At 40.3% G+C, this 22,316-nt stretch overlaps 1 protein-coding gene across 8 annotated transcripts in view; it reads left to right on the top strand.

The window, feature by feature from the left end:
* The window catches only part of IL16 (interleukin 16), a 130,070-nt gene that overhangs the window by 13,672 nt on the left and 94,082 nt on the right, over positions 1-22,316 (top strand). For 2 of the 8 annotated variants that reach the window (XM_009210772.4, XM_009210769.4), the window contains exon 1: positions 1,214-1,467. The exons of 4 other annotated variants lie outside the window; for them this stretch is intronic. The gene's annotated coding sequence lies outside the window, so the exon portion shown is untranslated. Of the gene's footprint in view, positions 1-1,212; positions 1,483-18,015; positions 18,182-22,316 lie in introns of those variants that run through there. 2 more of the 8 variants (XM_017960864.3, XM_009210768.4) reach the window with 2 other exon arrangements.

The raw sequence follows: 22,316 nt of genomic DNA, 5'->3' as shown, positions 1-22,316 counted from the left end.
CCCCCCAGGAAGCCCTGAAACATTTGGTGCTGAGCATTGGGAAACATTCCATTCTTCAGAAGAGAGGTCCATACAAAAACCTCAGGCTGGCACATACACACGGCTCACAGAGACTGAGCTTAGGAGAGATGTGTGGGATGCTCTTTGGGGGGCAGATGGGTTAAATGCCACCCTACGATTAGATTCTCCAAGGGCCTGCGTGGGGGAAAGGCACTCTAGTCTCATGACAGTAATGCCAACAGGACACACACAAAAGTGCCCCATTCTTTTATGCTGCAATTTTCAACATGCTCTGTATACATTAGGTCATGGGCTGTCACACTTGAGCACGCTTCAAAATCACCTGGAGGCTTTGTGAAAACAGAGTGCTGGGCTCCATGTCCAGAGGTGCTGCTTCAGGAGGTCTAGGCCAGGGCCTGAGAGCTTGCATTTCTAGCAGATGCTGCTGATGCAGCTGGCTTGAGGACCACTGATTTACGTAAGCTTCTGAGAGCCAGTCTGTTGCTTTTGGGAAAGGGTGGCACAGCCAGGAAATGAGATGCTATGGAAAATGCCTGGGCTTTGGAGACAGGTGGATTTTGGCTTGCTAACTTGCTAACTATGTGACCTTGGGGAAATTGCATGGCACACAGTAGGTGTTTAATGAACGTTTGTGCAGTGGCTTTGTCTGTAAAGTAGGTGATAGATTTACCAGATTGATGGCAGGATTGTATGTGACTTTTTTTTTTCTCTTTTTATTAAATTTTTATATAATTTGAGATGGGTTCTCGCTATGGTTTGCCCAGGCTGGTCTTGAACCTCCCGGCTCAACCGATCCTTCTGCCTCAGCCTCCTGAGTAGCTGGGATTATAGGCATGTGCCACAGCTCCCAGCATGTGATGAGGTTTATGGAAAGCTCCTAGCAGTGTGCCAGGCACATTGTAGGCACCGAGTCATGTTTGCTATCTTTCTGCTCTCCTAGTCATTTCTGTGTTGTCCAAAGAAGGCAGGGGCAGCGGGGCTGGACCAAGGAACTTCACTATGGTTCTGTGGCTCTGCACTGGGTTTGCCTCCTGGGTGTTGCCGGCCAGCCCAGCAGATGGTGGACCTTGTTCCGAGGCTGAGCTTCTCAGCACTGGCTGTCCCCCTTTTTGGATCAAGCCTTTTCACGTGGAGCAGTCAGATGGCTCAGATCGGGAGTCTTCGAGCAAATCCATGCCAGGTGGGACACATTTGTCCTGAGTCATCTGTCCAGAGCAGGTGGTGAATATTGTGTCCTACTCACAGCATCTCAACTATCGGAGCCTGGGATCTGACTCAAAGGCTGGCCTCCATCTGAGAACTGAGCGTCCATTTCTCAATCCTTGCCGGCTCTGACCCAGGCCTGGGCCACAGGCTGTCCGAGAATAAGTGGTGCTGCAATCCCTGCTGGGCAGCTGGAGAGAGGAGCAAGGGAGGCGGCAGCCCTGGGGGACTGTGCATAGGGAGGTAGGTGGGCACCAGGTGAGTGAATGTCTATCAGGCAACTACTCTGTCCAGGTGGCTGTTACCAGAGGGAGGAGGCTGGTCTCTCTGACCTGAATGGGGAGGGTCTTGGTTGCTAGGATGTAACTTCATATTTGAAAGTGGTGCTGGGGTAAGGGGCCGGAGCAGAAGCCAGGATTGTGTTGGTAGGAATCTCTGTGTCACCATGTCACACAGTTAGGTACAGAAGGAAGCAGCTTCAGAAGGCCAGGGAGGGCAGAGGGATATTGCTTGACCTGGCTCTGCAGCATGGGGATCATTTAGTCCTGAGATTTCTGACTTTTCAGCCTAATCTCATCCTTGGTAATGGGGTGTGGAAGGAGGTGGAGGAAAGGAAGGCAGCGGGAGAGAGAAAGGCCACAGGCACCTGATGGAGGCTTCTCTGCTGCCTGGCCAGACTCCTTTTCTCCAAAGTGGGGACAGTGAGTGGGCATCTCTGCAGACTGACCATGGGAAAAGAGTTCATTCTGCTTGCTTTTTTGATAAGGGTCCTGTGACTAATTCCTGCATTGGTAGGTTCCAGGATTGGTGTTTTTTGTTTTTTGTTTGTTTTTTTCTTTTTTGGTCCATAGCAAGTTTGCTTTCTATAGCTGGAGAATGAGGTAGGACCAAACCTGTCTGCTTATACAAACCCGTCTAGGCATTTTCAGTGTCTTGCTTTAGGTAAATTAAGCTACATAAACGGGGGAAGTATGTGTACGTATATATGGTTACGAAGTGTTATCTTTGGGGTTGTGGTAATAAGGGTATAGGTCTGGTAGTGGAAACAGCACAAGAATAGAGGTTCCCTGGGGAATACAGGGGAGCATCTGCTCCTCCTGCCCTTGTCAGGTGAAATCGTCCCACTTCAGGCTGAGCGACACAAAGACAACTCCTTTGTCCCAGGAGGCCAGTTCAAGCTCCCACCGGGTTCCTGGAAGCAGCCTGGGAGCTGCCATCTCTGTGACTCCCCTTCCTATTTCTCCAGTTTCCCCTGGAAGAAGAAGACCATTCAGTCTTTTTCCTCCTCACTGTTCTCCTTCTTTACCCTGAAGTTAAGTGATGGTCAACATTTATGAACATAGTAGAAGGCACCTCCCCTGCTGCAGATATGGCGTGGGCATGAGCCGTCAGGTGGGTCAGACCCTCGAAGCCCCTACTATTCATTTATTCAATCTCCAGTGAGTCTTTTTAATAAAACTTAGTACCCCAACCATTTCCTAGCCACTCTTCATGCCCCAGGCACCATGCTAAAATATTCACGTATCTCATTTCATTTAAACCTTACAACAACCTGGAGCTTAGGGAGTATATTCCCAAACCGAGAGGTGAGGAGGCTTGCACAGGACCACTCAGCTAGACATTCCCAGGACCCAAACCCAGCCTGTCTGACTGCAAAATCCATGCTCTTACTGGCTTTGTGGCATGCCTCAATAAATACTTTAAGTTTCCTAAACAGAAAGATGGTCATATATCCATAGGGTAAAAAAAATCTCCATTGGATGCAATTAACTATAGAATTATTATTTTCTATTTTTTTGTATTCATGGAAACCTTTTTAGAATTAAAATCTATCATGAAAACTCATATATAATCAGTTAAGGCAGAATTATTTTGGCAGAGGCAGACCAGGACCTTGAGACCTGCCCTTTTGTGAACCCCTCCAACTTTCTGTTTCCCAGCAGTGGCCCAGGGGTATAGGAGTGAGAGGGAGGGAGGTACACTTTGAATTGAAATCTACTGGCCAGCACAGTGGCTCACGCCTGTAATCCCAGCACTTCGGGAGGCCAAGGTGTGTGCATCACCTGAGGAAGGTAGTTTGAGACCAGCCTGGCTAACATGGTGAAAGCCTGTCTCTATTAAAAATACCAAAAATTACCCAAGCATGATGGAATGTGCCTGTAATCCCAGCTACTCTGGAGGCTGAGGCAGGAGAATCGCTTGAACCCAGGAGGCGGAGGTTGTGGTGAGCTGAGATCCTGCCACGGCACTCTAGCCTGGGCAACAGCGCCAGACTTCTTCTCAGAGAAAGAAAGAAGGAAGGAAGGGAGGGAGGGAGGGAGGGAGGGAGGGAGGGAGGGAGGAAGGAAGGAAGGAAGGAAGGAAGGAAGGAAGGAAGGAAGGAAGGAAGGAAGGAAGAAAGAAAGAAAGAGAGAAGAAATCTATTCACCAGTAGGAGAAGGTCCTCATTCCCTAATTGGCCTGAATTGGCTATTCATTTCTCTCCTCTCTGCTCATGCTCCAGGCTCCACTGCCCTGAAGACATTTGCTGTGACCCAAATACAGAAGGGTCTCTTCACCTCAAAACGCTCATTCAGCTTTCAAGCCCTAGCTCATGAGTTAGCTCCTGATGTGGCCATTTGTAAAGTCACTTCAGAAGGGGGTACTTTATTTAAACCTTTCTTATGGAACTTCCCACACTAGGAATATTATCAATTTACACATCTATCTTCTCCAGTAGGTTGTAAAGGACTATCTTCATCCTTTGTATCATAAGTGCCTGGCACACAACAAATCTCAGAAAATGTTTATTGTATAAATAAATGAACAACATCAACAATAACAGCTTTAACAATAGCAATACAGGTTGAATATCTTTTATCCAAAATGTTTGGAACTAGAAGTGTTTTGGGTTTCGCATTTTTATGGATTTTGCAATATTTGCATTATATTCTTAGCCTTGCTTCAGCATCTCCAATCTGAAAATCCAACATCCAAAGTCTCCAGGGAGCATCTCCTTTGAGTGTCATGTGGGTGCTTAAAAATTTTCAAATTTTGGAGCATTTTGGATGTCAGATTTTTGAATCAGGAAACTCAACTTGTAATACCTTAAATTTGTATTGTGCAGGCTGGGCACAGTGGCTCACGCCCACTGTCGAGGCGGGCAGATCACTTGAGGTCAGGAGTTCCTGATCAACCTGGCCAACATGGTGAAACCCTGTTTGTACTAAAAATTCGAAAATTAGCCAGGCGTGGTGGCACATGCCTGTAATCCCAGCTACTCAAGAGGCTGAGGCAGGAGAATCGCTTGAACCCAGGAGGCGGAGACTGCAGTGAGCCAAGATCATGCCAGTGCACTCCAGCCTGGGTGACAGAGGGAGACTCCATCTCAAAAAAATACATGTATACATTTGTATTGTGTATTTGAGTTGGTAATACATTTTCATATATAGGTTACATTTTGCTATTGAAAAGCAATTCATTGTGAATAGCAACATGCTCATAAACATGGGGAGAAAATAGGCACTGGGGCAAAATAAACAAATAGTTCCAAGAACTTGGAGTTTTGGTTAGCTAGGAAGGCAGCTTGAAATCAGGAATTTACTTCAAGTTCTTCTTTTGAATTCCTGTTGAAATAAGGACAACTCTATGTCAGTCTTGTAAACTAGAGAGGGTTGCTCAGCATATGCCAGAAACACTGAGAAGTCTCAGTGGATGTCTCAGGTGGATATGCAGGACACTGGGTGGAAGGGCAGAGCCCATCATCAGGGAGGTGCTGTTCTTGCCACATCTGGAGATGCTGGAGGGGTTTGCTTTGAGTGGGAACAACTGGTAATGCTGGACAGTGACCCGATGCTGGGGACCATTCAGCGTGGAGATCTCCATTGGTCTTGCCCCTGGCTTAGTCTTGGCATGTGCAGCTGGGATGGAAATGCTCCTTCAGTGGACAATTACAGCAGTTAAGACATGGCTACCTCGTTCAGCCAATAGGAGGCGGTCACCTACAAACATCCCTTCAAAAGGTCCAAGGCTCCCCTGAGAGCTTGGATGCTGGGGAATGGTGCACCTTCCCTGCTGCTCACTGCACCTCTCACCCAAAGAAAAGCCACAGGAAATCTAAGCCCTTTCTGCAGTCTGGCATCAGCATATGAAAGATTCCAATGAGGAATTTCAGAACCCATCCCAGCTCCCAAATCTGAGTAAGCACCGACCTCTTGAGTAGGGCTGATCAAATGCAAATGCGGCAAAATCAATGTACATATGAAAAGATTCACTGGCTCAAAGATGGGAGCTAAATGAGGAATCAAAACAAATATCCCATATGGAATTGCTATAAAAAATCAGAGAAAACTTAAAAGTAGTGATTTTCAAGCATGACCCACTAGTGAGGACTAAAAATCAATTTAGTGGGTTGGAACCAACTTCCTTTTTCTAAAACAAAAAAATAATGGCATATATCAGATTGCATAAGGCTCTTAGCAAAATCATATTGTATATTATCTTTTTCATAGCAAAGGTATTTTATATTATTTTTATTATACCATAGTAAAGGTATTGTTTCATGAAACTTTTTAGTTATATATATTTATTTATGTATACATATAAGTCTTATGTGTGTTTATGTGATCCATGTACTATGATGTAAAATGTAAATTCTTACTGTAAGTTGAGATTTTTTAATTTTTAAAATTCTTTAAAAATTATTTTTATTTATTTCTCTATTTATTTATTTTTTGAAACAGGGTCTCACTTTGTTGCCCAGGCTGGAGTGCAGTGGTGCAATTCCAGCTCACTGCAGCCTTGACTCCGTGGGCTCAGGTGATTCTCCCACTTCAGCCTCCCGAGTAGCTGGGACTACAGGCATATGCCACCACATCTGGATAATTTTTCGTAGTTTTATTAGAGATGAGGTTTTTTGCCATGTTGGCCAGGCTGGTCTCAAACTCTTGAGCTTGAGTGATCTGCTTGCCTCAATCTCCAAAAGTGCTGGAATTAAAGTCGTGAGCCACCATGCCTAGCCTAGGTCAAGATTTTAAAAGTTTCATAAATAGTTCTGTAGAACACTGGGTGGAGTTTGGGATGGTGAAAATGTGTCAGGAGAGTATTGTAACTGAAATATTCCTGATCTTCTCTTTCAAAAAGATGGCCTTCTCCCCATTATCCAAGGCAAGGATTTCAGGCCTGAGTCAGCCATAAGCTGATCTCTCTTTTTTTCTGTACTTACCTCCTCATAAATGTATTAAGAGAGCCTTGAGCAATGGTGAGGGTTGGAGAAGGTGGTCAGGTGGCCCAGTCTTATGCGCCTTCTCTCTCTTCCTTCCTTCTCATTCTCCAAGGGTAGTTGTAGCCAAACTGCAGATACCAGAGAATCCTGCAGCAGTTGCTGAGAACACAGGATACCTGTCACATTTACTGAAGCAATGGCTGGACAATGTGTCCCCTGCATTGAGCTAGTTGTCAGAAGCAGAAAATAAAAGTGTGTGTGTGTGTCTCTCTGTGTGTGTGTGTATGTGTGGTGAAAAAGAGAAATATAGCTACAAATAATCTTAAATGATATATAACTTCTTACCAAAACCCAAACCAAAACAATCACACATACACCCACACACATGTATGCACACATACCCACACCCCCCCAACATACAGCAGTTGGACCATCAAAATCTGAAAAGTTCTTTCAGGCCAAAGACTCTATAATGCTCTATAGCTGTTATTTTGCATTTCTTTGAATCTCCTCCCAGTTCTATTTAGAGATCACTAGATGTTAATTTAATGCCCCTGCCCTTAGTTTCCCAGGAAGGAGATCTTAGTTGTGCATCCACGAACAACTTTTTGAGCTGCTTTCCGGCTTCTATTCTATTTCTCCCAGTAGGCAGATCATATTTTGGGTTTCTTTGTTTTAAGTTCGTGGTTTTTGTTTTTGTTTTTCCCTGTTTTTCTTTTTAGGTTGTAGTTAAGTGGTGTATACAAATTTATTACCAATTTATTATATTGCCACTTTGTATTTTAATCTTTACTATAAAATAAAATCTTTAACCTCATTCTTCTCCATGCCTCAACAGTATTCCATATATCTTGATGATCAGTTACAACATAAGGCAAATAAGCATGGGCAATTCATCAGATTTGAATCAGAGATGGTGTTACTAAGTGAACTATTAGTTCCCCCAAAGAGTTAGCCCAAGCAAAGGTTTTGTACGATATGTAAAATGTCTTTTCTTATTTTGTATATTTTATTTGGCCAGAGAACACCTTCAAACATTAAATGTAATCATCCTTAGTCATTCAACAAAGATTTACTGAGCAATTGATAAAGGCCATTCACCATGCTAGGCCTCATGGATCAACTTGAAATATGACAGACATAGTCTGCCCTCAGGGAGCTTAGAGTTCAGTAGACATGACCAATGGTGACGGAAGCCACTGCAGTAGCATCAGATGAGTGCTTTGGTAGCCGAAGAACCTGTTCTCAGAGCACAGACAGCACTGGGGGTCTGTATTGGTATGTGGTTTCATTTTAAAGAAGTATTATCCAAAAACAGGGTTTGAAGAGTGATGAAAATTTAGCATCATCAAGGACTATAGAAAGTTTGGAAGGCATTGGAAGCTGCCTGCACCAAGTCCTGGAAGCTAGAGAGTGCATGGGACATTCAGGGGACTGAAAAGGTTTAGTGCTGTACTAGAATGCAGTTCAAGATAGGGCAGAGCAAGAGCCTGGAGGGGTTGGGGGAGCAGACCATGATGATAAAAAAATTGACAGTCAGGTCACAAAACAAGACAAACTTTAAGTTAAGTCTCAGTGATGGTTGTTAATAAGATTTTGAAATAAAGCAAATGATAAAAATAATCTTAGGCTGGGTGTGGTGGCTCACACTTGTAATCCCAGCACTTTGGGAGGCCAAGGTGGGTGGATCATTTGAGGTCAGGAGTTAGAGACCAGCCTGGCCAACCTGGTGAAACCCCGTCTGTACTAAAAATACAAAAATTAGCCGGGCATGGTGGCACATGCCTGTAATCCCAGATACTCGGGAGGCTAAGGCAGGAGAATGGCTTGAATCTAGGAGGTGGAGGTTGCAGTGAGCCGAGATCATGCCATTGCACTCCAGTCTAGGCCACAGAGCAAGATTCCGTCACAAAAACAAAACAAAACAAAACAAAACAAAACAAAAAAACTTGAGAGATGATATATAATGATATATGATGTCCCCTAAATAGTCAATCGCTCTGAGAGCACCTAGCACCTCACCTCTTGCATAGGGAAGAGGCATTAGATAGTGCCATTCTTGCAATCGATGAAGAGGAAAAATACAGGCTCAAATATTGCTTTGAAAAATTCTTTACATAGCCACCAGTAATATCAAATAAAATGAATGAAAACAATGATTCATTAAGAAGGAAAAGAAAGTGTGAATAAATTGACTGGAAAACAAGAAAAGGAATAATTAAGAAGCTGTAATAAGAAAAACAAAACATGTGAGAAGAAAGATGAATTAATTAAGTTCTGTAGTAAGATTACACATTAAAATAAAAGAGACTCTCAGATTCAGTTTACAAAAGGGAAAGAAGAAAAGCCTAAGGAAACAAACTCTCTCTCCCCAGTCCAACTATATCCCACTTTCAAGAGACACATTTAAAACTTAATCACATAAAGTTACAAAAAAAGGGATGGGAAAATACTGTGCAAATGCACATTAAAAGAAAGTGAGGTGTCAGTGTGAATTTTTTCAGACAAAATAAAAATTGAGGCAACTATTAAATAGATCAAGAATTACTTTTTACAAAATGATAAAAAGAACACTCGATGAAGGCATTAAAATCAGAAAACTTTGGGTAAGCATAAAGGCATTGAAATATGTAAAACAAAAAAATTAGAGATATACTCCAAATACAGTGTTAGAATTCAATGTACACCACTGTAAGACTTCTTCAGATTAATTAGACAAAATGTACCTAAAGAGCTTGAATTCTATGACTTACAAGATTGAATATGTGCTTACATATGTATGCAGTCATGTGTTGCATGGCAATGGAGATAAGTTCTGAGAAATTTCATCATTGTACAAATGTTACATAGTGTACTTAAACAGACCTGGATGGAATAGTCTACTACACCCCAAGGCTATATGGTATAGCCTACCGCTTCTAGTCTACAAACCTGTATAGCATGTTATTGCAGGCAATTGTAACACAGTACTAAGTATTTGTGTATCTGAATATTTGTAAACAAAAGGTACAGTAAAAATAACGGTATTTTAATCTTATGGGACCACTATCATATATGCAGTTCTTTGTCGACCATAATGACTGCATTTTAATATCACAGTTGAAAATATAAATATTTGAAACTCAAAGCAGAGAATAATCATTCTTTTCAAATGTGCACAGAACACATAAAACATTTAATCACATCGTATACTGGCTAACAAATAAACCTCAATGAATTCCAACAAATAAAAATATCTAAGACACATCCTGTGGCACGATGCAATTAAACTGGAATTTTCTAATACAGAATTATAAGAACAGCAAGACTAAATCTGGGAAATTTAACCACATGAAATTAACAATAACAACAAAAATCTCCTGAAGAACTGAGTTTAAATTGGGAATCAAAACTGCAATTGCAGACCATTCTTAAAATAACAATTAGAATATTGTATTTCAAAATTCCTGGGTTGTGGCCAAAAGGATGTTCAGAAGAGAATTTCTGGCTTTAAATAATGATGATGATGATGACATGGTGACAATAAAAACCACCCAACAAACCATGCTAAGAAATTTACATCCAGGCCGGGCGTGGTGGCTCATGCCTGTAATCTCAATACTTTGGGAGGCCGAGGCGGGCGGATCACGAGGTCAGGAGATTGATACCATCCTGGCTAACACGGTGAAACCCCATTTCTACTAAAAAAAAATACAAAAAATTAGCTGGGCGTGGTGGCGGGCGCCTATGGTCCCAGCTACTGGGGAGGTTGAGGAAGGAGAATGGCGTGAACCCGGGAGGCAGAGCTTGCAGTGAGCCGAGATTGTGCCAGTGCACTCCAGCCAGACTCTGTCTCAAAAAAACAAAAACAAAAACAAAAAAACCAAAAAAAAACACCCAGAAATTTACATCCAATATTTCAATTTATAATCACAATGTTGCTGTGAGATGGCTAATCATCCCCATCTTACAGATATTTAAAAAGTGGGTCACAAAAAGACTAAGTAGATTTTTTAAAATTTCAACTTTATTTTAGATATAGTGGGTACATATGCAGGTTTGTTACATGGGTATATTACAACTAGGTAGTGAGCATGATACCCCATATGTATTTTTTTTAACCCACACCCCACCTCCCACCCACCCACCCACAGTGTCTGTTGTTTCCATGTTTATGTTAATATGTGACCAATCTTTAGCTCCTACTTACAACTGAGAACATGAGGTATTTGGTTTTCTGTTTCTATGTTAATTTGCTTAGGATTATGTATGGTCTCTAGCTCCATCCATGTTGCTGCAAAGGACATGATTTCATTCTATTTTATGGCTGCATAGTATTTCATGGTGATATGTACCACATTTTCTTTACTCCACCGTTATCAGGTATCTAGGTTGATTCCATGTCTTTGCTATTGTGAATAGTCCCTCAATGAACATACGAGTGCATGTGTTTCTTTTTGTTTTTTTTTTTTTTGTTTTTTTTTTGGTATAATGATCTGGTTTTCTTTGGGTATATATGCAGTAACGGGATTGATGGGTCGAATGATAGCTCTGCCTTACGTTCTTTGAGAAATCTCCAAACTGCTTTCCATAGTGACTGAACTAGTTTACATTCCCATCAACAGTGTATAAGCATTCCCTTTTCTCTGCAACCTCACCAGCATCTATTGTCTTGACTTTTTAATAATTGTCATTCTGACTGGTGTGAGATGATATCTCATGATTTTTATTTGAATTTATCTAATGATTACTGATGATGAGCATTTTTTCATATATTTCTTGGCTGCTAGTATGTCTTCTTTCAAAAAGTGTCTGTTCATGTCTTTTGCCCATTTTTAATGGGGTTATTTGGTTTTTGCTTGTTGATTTGTTCAAGTTCCTTATAGTTTCTGGATAGTAGAACTTTGTCAGATGCACAGGTTGTGAATATTTTCTGTCATTCTGTAGGTTGTCTTTTTACTCTGTTGATAGTTTCTTTTGCTGTGGAGAAGCTCATTAGCTTAATTAGGTGGCATGATCTCAGCTCACTGTAACCTCTGCCTCCCAGGTTCAAGCGATTCTCCTGCCTCAGCCTCCAGAGTAGCTGGGATTACAGGTTCTCACCACCATGCCCAGCTAATTTTTAAAATATTTTTAGTAGAGATGGGGTTTCACCATGTTGGCTGAGCTGGTTTCAAACTCCTGACCTCAAGTGATCTGCCCGCCTTGGCCTCCCAAAGTGCTTGGATTACTGGTGTGAGCCACCCACTGCACCCGGTCTGTATTTTGGTTTTAAGATGTTTTCACAACACTTATCTCGTTGTCTCCTTTTCCCCCAAACCTTGGGAGGAAGGTAGTATAATACGTTAATGATGCATATTATCCAATATACATATAATAATATAATATACATATAATAATATAATAATAGGAATATTGCTATTTCTGAAGGGCAATATGGCACAGGGGTTAGGGTGTGGGCTCATTAATCTGACTGCCTAGGTTGTGGTCTGACTTTCTCAGTTACTAGCTGTGTAATCCTAGACAATTCGCTTTACTTCTCTGTGCCTCAGTTTTCTCACCCGTTAAATGGAGAATGTTAAAAATAGTATATATCTCATATAGATTTTACAAGGATAATATTATAGGCACTTACATGAGAAAATTCACCTAAAACAGAACAGTAATTGCTTGATAGATATTATGATGATTATTATCTCTATTTTAGCATGGGGCCACTAATTCTGAGGAATTAAGCACTCAATGAATTCAATCACATTTATGGAGTCCCTTCAATGTGCTAGACAGTGTGCAAGAGTTATAGTTGACGGTGCTCAGAGGATAATGATGGAGACAGGGACAAACCAGATCATTCTTATTTCTGATGTGGCCAAAGTGCAGGCACAGACATGTCAGGGAAATCATGGGTACACTGGAGAAGACAGACAGTGTGGGGAGGGGCATCTTGGGGGAGGTGGCTGTTGAAAGCAGGATATTCCAGGAAACCAGTCTGGATGGTGGTAAGAGGTGGGAATGGGCAGAGGGATATGGGCTCGCAGCGGCTTGTAGGAGCTCACAGGGGCTTGGAAGAATTTGCTGGGAGTGGCGGAAGAGGTGATGAGCACAGTGGAGTCAAGTTTGAGGCAGGGATGAACTGGGACAACAGAGAGGGTCATTGTCCAATTCAGAACCTGAGATCTCTTGTTCTTTTTTTTAAGGAGCACAAGTGATCCTTAAAGATCCAAGAGTGAATTCTAAGCAAGGGAGGATTTCATTTGTCTAAGCAAGTCCTGCAATCAAAGGTGCCAGGTCAGCAGGTCCTCATATCCTTTCTGGAGAAGCTCAGAGTACTCAATAGCCCACTCACTTTTCCCTTCTTGCAGGGACACTTTAGTCCATGCCCTGACTGCCTCCCTCCTTGCCTACACTCGCCAGAGTGGCCCTGCACCCAGGCATGACTCAATTGGCCCAGATGAACTCTGCAGCCTCTAGCAATACCACAGTTACACTGATTTCAAAACAACATCTGGAATTGTCGATTTTTGTTTTTGTTGCAATTGGTTTTGGGGACTTAGCCAAAAATTATTTGCCAAAGCAGATGTTGATAAGGATACTTCTTAAGTTTTCCTCTAGGATTTTTATAGTTTGAGATCTTATATTTAAGCCTTTAATCCATCTTGAGTTAGTTTTTGTATATGGTGAAAGGTAAGGTTCTGGTTTCATTCTTCAGCATATGGCTAGCCAGTTTATCCAGAAACATTTATTAAATAGGGAGTCCTTTCCTCATTACCGGTTTTTGTTGGCATTGTTGAAGATCCGATGGTTGTAGGGGTACAGTTTTATTTCTGAGTTTTGTATTTCATTTCTTTGGTCTATGTGTCATTTTCTATACCAGTGCCATGCCGTTTTGGTTACTGTAGCCTTATAGTATAGTGTGAAATTGGGTCATGTGATGCCTCTGGGTTTGTTCTTTTTGCTCAGAATTGCCTTGGCTATTTGGGTTCTTTTTTGATTTAGTATGAATTTTAGAATAGTTTTTCTAATTCTGTGAAGAAGGACACTGATAGTTTGATAGGAATACCATTGAATCTTTAAATTGCTTTGATCAGTATGGTCATTTAAACAATACTGATTCTTCCAATCCATGAGCATGGAATATTTTTCCACTTATTTGTTTCATTTCTGATTTCTTTCAGCTGTATTTTGTAGTTCTCCTTGTAAAGATCTTTCACCTCTTTCGTTATTCATTTTCTTTGTGGCTATTGTAAGTGGGATTGTGTTCTTGATTTGACACTCAGCCTGGACATTATGGGCATATAGAAATGCTACTGATTTTTGCACATTGATTTTGTATCCTGAAATCTTGCTAAAATCGTTTATCATTTCTAGCAGCCTTTTGTTGGAGTCTAGGGTTTTCTAAGTATAGATTCATATTGACAACGAAGAGAGATAGTTTGACTTCTTCTTTTCCTAATTTTCTTTTGCCTGATTGCTCTGGCCAGGACTTCCAGTACTATGTTGAATAGGAGTGGTGAGAGTGGGCATCCTCGTCTTATTCCAATCCTCAAGGGGAATGGTTCCAGCTTTTTCCCATTCAGTAAGATATTGGCTATGGGTTTGTCATAGATGGCTCTTATTATTTTGAGTTTATCTTCCTTAGATGCCTAGTGTGTTGAGAGATTTTTTGTTTGTTTGTTTGTTTGTTTGTTTTCATAGACAGGATCTCACTCTATCATCCAGGCTGGAGTGCAGGTGCGATCATTGCTCACTGCAACCTTGACATTCTGGGCCTGAGTGGTCTTCCCACCTCAGCCTCCTTAGTAGCTGGGACTACAGGCATGTGCCATGACTGGTTAGTTTCTGTATTTTGAATTCTTTTTTTTTTTAGACAGAGTTTCACTCTTGTCACCCAGGCTGGAGTGCAGTGGCTCAATCTCTGCTGCTTGCAACCTCTACTTCCTGGGTTCAGGCTATTCTCCTGCCTCAGCCTCCCAAGTAGCTGGGATTACAGACATGCACCACCACACCCAGCTAATTTTGCAGTTTTTAGTAGAGACAGGGTTTTGCCATGCTGGCCAGGCTGGTGTCAAACTCCTGACCTCAGGTGATCCACCCACCTCAGCCTCCCAAAGCACTGAGATTACAAGCATGAGCCACTTTGCTCGGCCTAGTTTTTGTATTTTTAGTAAAAACAAAGTCTCACTATGTTGTCTTGGCTGGCCTTTAACTCCTGTGCTTAAGCAATCTGCCCCTCTTGGCTTCCCAAAGTGCTAGAATTACAGGCATGAGCCACTGCACTTGGCCATGTTTAGGTGTTTATTATTATTATTAAGCAATGTTGAATTTTATCAGAAGTTTTTTTTTCTGTGTCCATTGAGATGATCTTACGTTTTTTTGCTTTTAATTCTATTTATATGGTAAATCACATTTATTGATTTAAGTATACTGAACCAATCTTGCATCCTAGGAATCAAGCCTACTTGATCGTGGTGAATTAACATTTTGATATGCTGGATTCAGTTTGTTGACGATTTTTGCATCTATGTTCATTAGGGATATTGGAGTGGAGTTTTCTTACTTCATTGTGTCTCTGACCGATTTGGCTATTAGACTGATGCTGGCTTCATAGGATAAGTTAGGGAGGAGTGCCTTCTCCTCAATTTTTTGGAATAGTTTTGGTAGGATTGATACCAGTTCTTTGTACATCTGGTAGAATTTGGCTGTGAATCCATCTTGTCTAGGGCTTTTTTTTTTGGTTGATAGGTTTCTTATTACTGATTCAATTTCAGTGCTTGATATTGGTCTATTCAGAGTTTCAATCTCTTCCTGATTCAATCTTTGGAGATTGTGTGTTTCCAGGAATTTTTCTATTTCCTCCAGATTTTCTAATATGTGTGCATAGATTTGTTCATAGTATTCTCTGAGGAATGTTTGTTTGTCTTTGAGATCAGTTATAATGCCATCTTTATTTATTTATATATACATATACATCTGTATATGTGATCTATGTGTTTATGTGATCTATGTACTGTGATGTAAAATGTAAATTCTTACTGTAAGTCAAGATTTTTTTAATTAAAAAAGTTTTTTAAAAATTATTTTTATTTATTTATTTTTTGAGACAGGGTCTCACTCTCTTGCCCAGGCTGGAGTGCAGTGGTGCAATCCTGGCTCACTGCAGCCTTGACTCCCTGGGCTCAGGCGATTCTCCCACTTCAGCCTCCCAAGTAACTGGGATTACAGGCTCCCTCCACCACACCTAGCTAATTTTTGTATTTTTAGTAGAGACAGGGTTTTCACTATATTGGCCAGGTTGGTCTTAAACTCCTGACCTCAAGTGATCTGCCTGCCTCAGCCTCCAAAAGTGCTAGGATTACAGGCATGAGCCACCATGCCCAGCCCTTCTCTTTTTAAATATAGCTAGCTGTCTATCAATCTTATTTATTTTCTTGAAAAAACAATTCTTGGTTTCACTGATCTTTTATATGGATTTTGCACCTCAATTTCATTCAGTTCTTCTCTAATTTTAGTTATATCTTTCCTTCTGTTAGTGTTTGGGTTAGTTTGTTCCTTTTTTGTTCTAATTCCTTTAGGTACAAAGTCAGATTGTTAATTTAAGATCTTTCTGATTTCTCGATGAAGGTGTTTAGGGCTCTAAACTTTCCTCCTAACACTACTTTAGCTGCATCCCAGAGATTTTGGTAAGTTGTATCCCTATTTTCATTAATTTAAAAGAGTTTTTAAAATTTCTGCCTTAATTTCTGTGCTCATCCAGGAGTTATTCAGAAGCAAGTTGTTTAATTTCCACATATTTATGTAGTTTTGAGAAATCTTCTTGATATTGATTTATATTTTTATTACACTGTACTTTGATAATGTGCTTGGTATGAGTTCAATAACTTATTTGAAGTTATTGAGACTTGCTTTAGGAATTAACATGTGATCTATGTTAGAATATGTTTCACGTGTGGATGAGAAGAATATATTTTCTATGGTTGTTGTATGGAGTTCTATAGATGTCTAGTAGGTCTAACTGGTCAAGTGCTGAGTTTAAGTCCAGAGTGTCTTTACTGGTTTTCTGCCTTGATGATCTGTCTAACATTGTCAGTGGGGTGCTGTTGCCTCTCACTTTTATTGTATGGTTGTCTAAGTCTTTTTGTAGGCCAAGAAGGACTTGTTGTATGAATCTGGGTGCTCCAATGTTGGGTGCAGTATATATTTAGGATAGTTAAATTTTCTTGTTGGATTGTATCCTTTATTATTATATAATGCCCTTCATTATCCCCTTAATTTTTATTGGGTTAAAGTCTGTTTTAAAGATAGTGACTCCTGTTCTTTTTTGTTTTCCATTTGCATAGTATATCTTTCTTCATCTTGAGTCTACGGGAGCTACATGAGATAGGTCTTTCGAAGTAATAGATGGTTGGGTCTTGTCTTTTTATCCAGCATGCCCCTCTGTGCCTTTTAAGTGGGAAGATTTAGCCCATTTACATTTACAAGGTTAGTATTGATATGCATGATTTTGATCCCATCCTCATGTTGTTAGCTGATTGTTATATAGATTTGATTGTGTAGTTGCTTTATAGTGCCTGTGGGCTATGTGCTTAAGTGTGCATTTTGTTTTTTTGTTTTTTTGTTTTTTTCTTTTTCTTTTTGTTTTGTGGCAGTAGGTGTTGTTCTTTTGATTCCATGTTTAGTATTCCCTTAAGAATCTCATGTAAGACTGGTCTAGTTAAAACAAATTCCATCAGCATTTGCTTGCCTGAGAAGAATTTTAGCTCTCTTTCACTTATGAAGCCTAGTTTGCTTCACTTATAAAGCTTAGTTAGCTATGTGCTTAAGTGTGTTTTCTGTGGTAGCAGGTGTCATCCTTTTAATTCCATGTTTAGCACTCCCGTAAGGACTTCTTGTAAGGCTGGTCTAGTTTAAACAAATTCATTAAGCATTTGCTAGTCTGAGAATGATTTTATTTTTCCTTCACTTATGGAGCTTAGTTTGGCAGGATATGAAATTCTTGGTTGGAATTTCTTTGCTTTGAGAATGCTGAAAATAGGCCCCCAATCTCTTCTGACTTGTAAGGTTTCTGCTGAGAGGTCTGCTGCTGCCTAATAGGGTTCTTTCAGTTTATGATTTACCCTACTCTCTATTTGCCTTTAAGATACATATATTTTTTTGTTTGCATTGACCTTGATGAATCTGATGACTATGTGTCTTGGTGATGGTTGTCTTGTGTAGTATCTAGCCAGGATTCTCTATATTTGTCATATTTGCATATCAACCTCTGTAGCAAAATTGGAGAAATTTTTGTGGACTATATCCTCAAATATATTTTCCAAGGTGCTTATTCTCTCTCCTTTTCTCTCAGGAATACCAATGAATTGTAGATTTGATCTCTTTACATACTCTCATATGTTTTAGAGATTTTGTTCATTTTTCTTAATTCTTTTTTCTTTTCCTTTATCTGATTGAGCTGATTCAAGGAACCAGTCTTAGAGCTCTGAGAGTCTTTCCTCAGCTTGATCTATTCTGCTGTTGATATTTCTGATTGTAGTATGAAATTTTTGTAGTGAGTCTTTCAGCTCCAGAAGTTCAGTTTGGTTCTTTCTTAAAATGGCTATTTTGTCTTTCAGCTCTTGTATCATTTTACTGGATTTCCTGGATTGATGCGGCTTCAACTTTCTCATGAATCTCAATGAGCTTCCTTGCTATCCAGATTCTGAATTCTATGTCTGTCATTTCAGTCATTTCAGACTGAGCAAAAAACCATTGCTGGGGAACTAGTGGACTCATTTGGAGGTAAGGGGACACTGGCTTTTTAATTTGCCAGAGTTGTAACTAGTTCTTTCTCATCTGCAAGGGTTAGTGTTCCTTTAACTGTGGTGTAAGTTGATTATACTTAGTTGGCTTTGTTTCTGGATGTTTTCAGAGGGTCGGAGCTCTGTACAGGATCTTTATGTGTGGGTGAATTCTTGTGTTTGGTTTCACAGATGCATATATTAGTAAGATAATTTTTGGTGTTGCAGCTCAGTCTGTGATCCAGTAGATGATGTGGAAGAGTGATGGCCAATAGGTAGTCTAATAACCAGTCACACTACTCTTTTGTATTTCCTCATGTTGACAGGTGTGCTCTGCAGTCGGGGGTGGAGACAAATGGCCCCTTCACCAGGTCTGCTCATGAGCCTTGGGGGAGACCCTTTTGATCACCAGTTATGTGCCCATGTTTCTTTCGTTAGGTGTTCTGGGATGCAGGGCCCCCTCTGGGAAAGGTTGTAACAGGAAGATGTTCTTTACCGTTTCTGGATTGAACCTCATCCCTTGCCACACTCTGAGGGTGGGGGATCCTCCCTCACTCAAGTGCCAACCACAGATCTTGGCTTTGTATTCCTGAGCTGCTGTACTGTAGCCCTGGGGCACCAGGACATCCATGGCTCTGTCAGAATCCATTGTTGGATTCTGGCTGCACTGGGGATCCTATGTGCTCCAGATCACCAAGAAAGTACTCAGGTGGAGGAATGCACTCAGGCTGGGCTGAGGAGGCTGTGCTGTGCACCTGCTCCTGCAGGGTGGGTAGGCATGAGCCCTGGGAAGGGCTGGCATGTAGGAAGGCTTGCAGAACAGGTGTGCATCATTCCCAGGGAAGCCAGCCCTGCTCTCTCCTGGCTGGAAGGTCAGCTGGGGCCAGTGCCTTCCAGAGGGGAATAGAGAGTCCTGGGGGATGACCACCTATGACTGCTCTCTGCTGGAGCTGTCCAGTGCACACAAACTCCTCAGCTCCAGGCTGTCCGAAGGCCTGTCTTTGCCTGTTCACTGGGGAGATCCCCCTCCAGCTCCCACATCCTTGTGTGATTCAGGGTCCTCTGTAGCTAGAATCCCAGAGGCTAGTGGCAAGAGTGAGGCATCCTTCAGTTCCCTCACTCACCCCTTTCCCAGGAACTGTTTGGGCCAGGAACTAGCCCTAACAGCGTTTGGGTACCCCTGCAGGGTTCCCAGCTTCCTCCCTCTTCAGCCTCAGCTTCAGCATCACCTCTACCCACCCTTGGCTTTTTCTCTTTGAAGAGCTGCCCAAATTGTGGTGGCTTACTTAATAGTTTGGTCTCTCTCAGTGGGAGCAGCACTTCCTGGCTGCATGTAGTCGGCCATCTTGTTTCCCCCTCCTGCTGTTTTTGAAGAGTGTGCACCCTCCATCCAGCTGGGCAGCATCTGTCTGTCTTAGCAGCAGCAGCAGTAGCAGCAGGAGAAGGAAGACAGCAATGATGAGGCTGCCTACTGAGGACTTCCTATGGGAAGAACCCAAAGCTGCTCCCATCCCTGGCTGCTGAATTGGTCTACTGTGCCTGACACCCCAAGCAGCCCTCCTTACAGCCTTGCAGCTGAGCCTCTTCCAGCCTCCCTCCTCTCCACTGCATGCTAAATAGATTTCTTCAAGGTCAGGTATAGTAAATTGTTGGAGTGGGATTGACACCTAGGTCTGCTTAGGCTGTAAAGCTACAACATGTCACCACTACATGATATGCTATCATTTCTAAAAGAGAATAAGTTTGAGGAAACTAAATATTCAATTCTTGAAGATAGAAAAAAATAACAAAACAAATAAAAGCAAGAAGGAAAAAAGTAGCTAAAGCAGAAATAAATACGTTGGAAATCAAACCCCAAAAAGTAGATGTTTTCTCTGCTTCTAAGAATGAGTCCTTGGAAAGGACTAATAGAACAGATAGCCCTCAGTGAAGATAAAGCAAGGCAAACAGAAGGGGAGGCCAACAGAAATGCAGAACACTAGTTAGGAGAGCATATGCACAGATTTTAGAAAATATTTAAAATTGTGAGTCTGTGATAGACAGCTCTATACTAACAAACCTGAAAATCTGGATGAAACAGTACTTTTATGACAATGTAAGTGATCAAAATTAACAGAGGAAATTTTTTAGAAATTAAAATAGACCAACCAAGGAAGTAATGGAAAAAGTTTCAAAGAACTACCTAAAGGGGATGCCAGGACCAAAAAATTTTATGAAAAAATATTTCAAGCTTTTAGGACTAGATGTACTTTAAACTATTAAACTATTTCAGAAAGTAAAAGAAATGTCCAGCTTCTCATTGCTCTTTTTATAAAACCTAAGACAACCCAAATGAGATGGCAGACCATTCCTATTTGTGAATATAGATATAAAAGTCCTAAATAAAATGTTAGCAAACTCAATCCACTTATCTATTAAAAGAGATGCATACTGTGATCTAATGGGACTTAAAACAATAACAAAATATAGGTAGCTCAATTGTAAGAAAGGCACTAGTATATTTCTTCATTTTGACAAATCAAAAGAGGAAAGACACCTGATAGTAACAAAGAGCTAAACAAGTATTTAATAAACAACCACCCATTCTTGATGAAAATGCTGCCAAAATTATCATTGGTAATGTGTATTTCCTTAATATGATAAAAAAAATTATGTCTCAATATATTGGTCAATATTCTACATACCAGAAAACACTACAGGAATTTCCATTAATGTCTGGAAAGAGAAACGAAAATCCTGTATTGTCATCATGATTTACTAAGGTTCTAGAAACTTTAGTCAGTAAAATTAGAAAACAAAATGAAATAAGTGACCCAAATATTTGTAAATGAAGCAAGTTTGTTAATGTTCAGAGGTTACATGATTGAAAATTCAAAATAAACTACTGAATAGTTATTAGAATTAATATGAGATCTGCAAGTTTGCAAGTTATGAAGTAAATATACAAAAGTCACTTATGTATATGTAAAGACTAACCAATTAGAAAATATATTTTACAAATAATTCAATTCAAAATAGAAAAAATGTTCAGGAAAAATGTAATTAATCATATTTACAGCCCAAATGAAGAGTATAAAATGTTATTGAAGTCTGAAAAGAAAAATTGAAGGAATATAAAAACAAAACAACAATTAAAAAAATAAGTCCCTGGATGGGAAGACTTTCTCGCCTAATTCATCTATAAATGCAAAGCAATTCCAATAAAAATTTCCACCAGACATTTTAGAACCTGATAAAATTACTTCACAATTACTAGCTGACAAAAAATTAAGCATAAATTTCTATTTTGTTCCTGCAAATAGAAAGTCTTTCTTTTTCTTATCATAATTGTGACATGATTATTGTAAAAAGAAATCAAGTGTAGGAAATTACACTGAAAGGAAAGACTCCTTGTAAATATCATCCCCTAGCACCTTGCTGTACCTTCCCAAAAAGTTATCAATAGTTTGATTTTATTGATGCAAGTAAGTTATTTGTAAATAAAACTCAACTCCAGCTATTTTGTGGTTTTTCAGCTTTACAATATATTGCAGACTTATTTCCAAATCTATATATGTATCTATTTTATTTTTGTGATTGGCTGCATGGTATTTCATCATACAAATGTATCATAATATATTTAACAAAATCTCCCATTCATATACATTTAGAATTTTTTTTCTCCTCTTTTACTGTTTTCTGAGTAGCTTTTTTTTTTTTTTTTTTTAAATCCATGCTATGTGCAAGGCAATAAGCTAAGTATCTCTCAGAATTATTTTCTTTAGCCTTCACGGTTGATAGCATTGTTTTCTCCAAGCCATAAAGGTGTTAAATACTTTGCTTAAGTTGTCCAGATACTAAGCAACAGATCTGGCATACAGGGCAAGGTCAATTTCAGAGTCTAAGCCTTTAAGCAGTATGTTTATAATCCTGCTTGTCCATCCTCCCAATTATTAACAATTATTAATTAACAACACTGTAGCTTTGTGCAGTTGACCTCTCATTTCATTCTGCAATGACATTGACTGAGTGCATCCTAAGTGTGAAGTCCTGCTCTGGGCACAGGGATTCCATGAGGAATGAGCTTTAGCCAGTCTCTCAAGAACAATGATGGGTGGATATGCCCTTATTTATCTGGGTGGAAACGCCTTTATTTA

This window comes from Papio anubis, chromosome 7 (genome assembly GCF_008728515.1).
Source record: "Papio anubis isolate 15944 chromosome 7, Panubis1.0, whole genome shotgun sequence".
Lineage (NCBI taxonomy): Eukaryota > Metazoa > Chordata > Mammalia > Primates > Cercopithecidae > Papio > Papio anubis.
The sequence above is the reverse complement of the archived record's forward strand: the minus strand, read 5'-3'. Positions and strand labels throughout refer to the sequence as shown.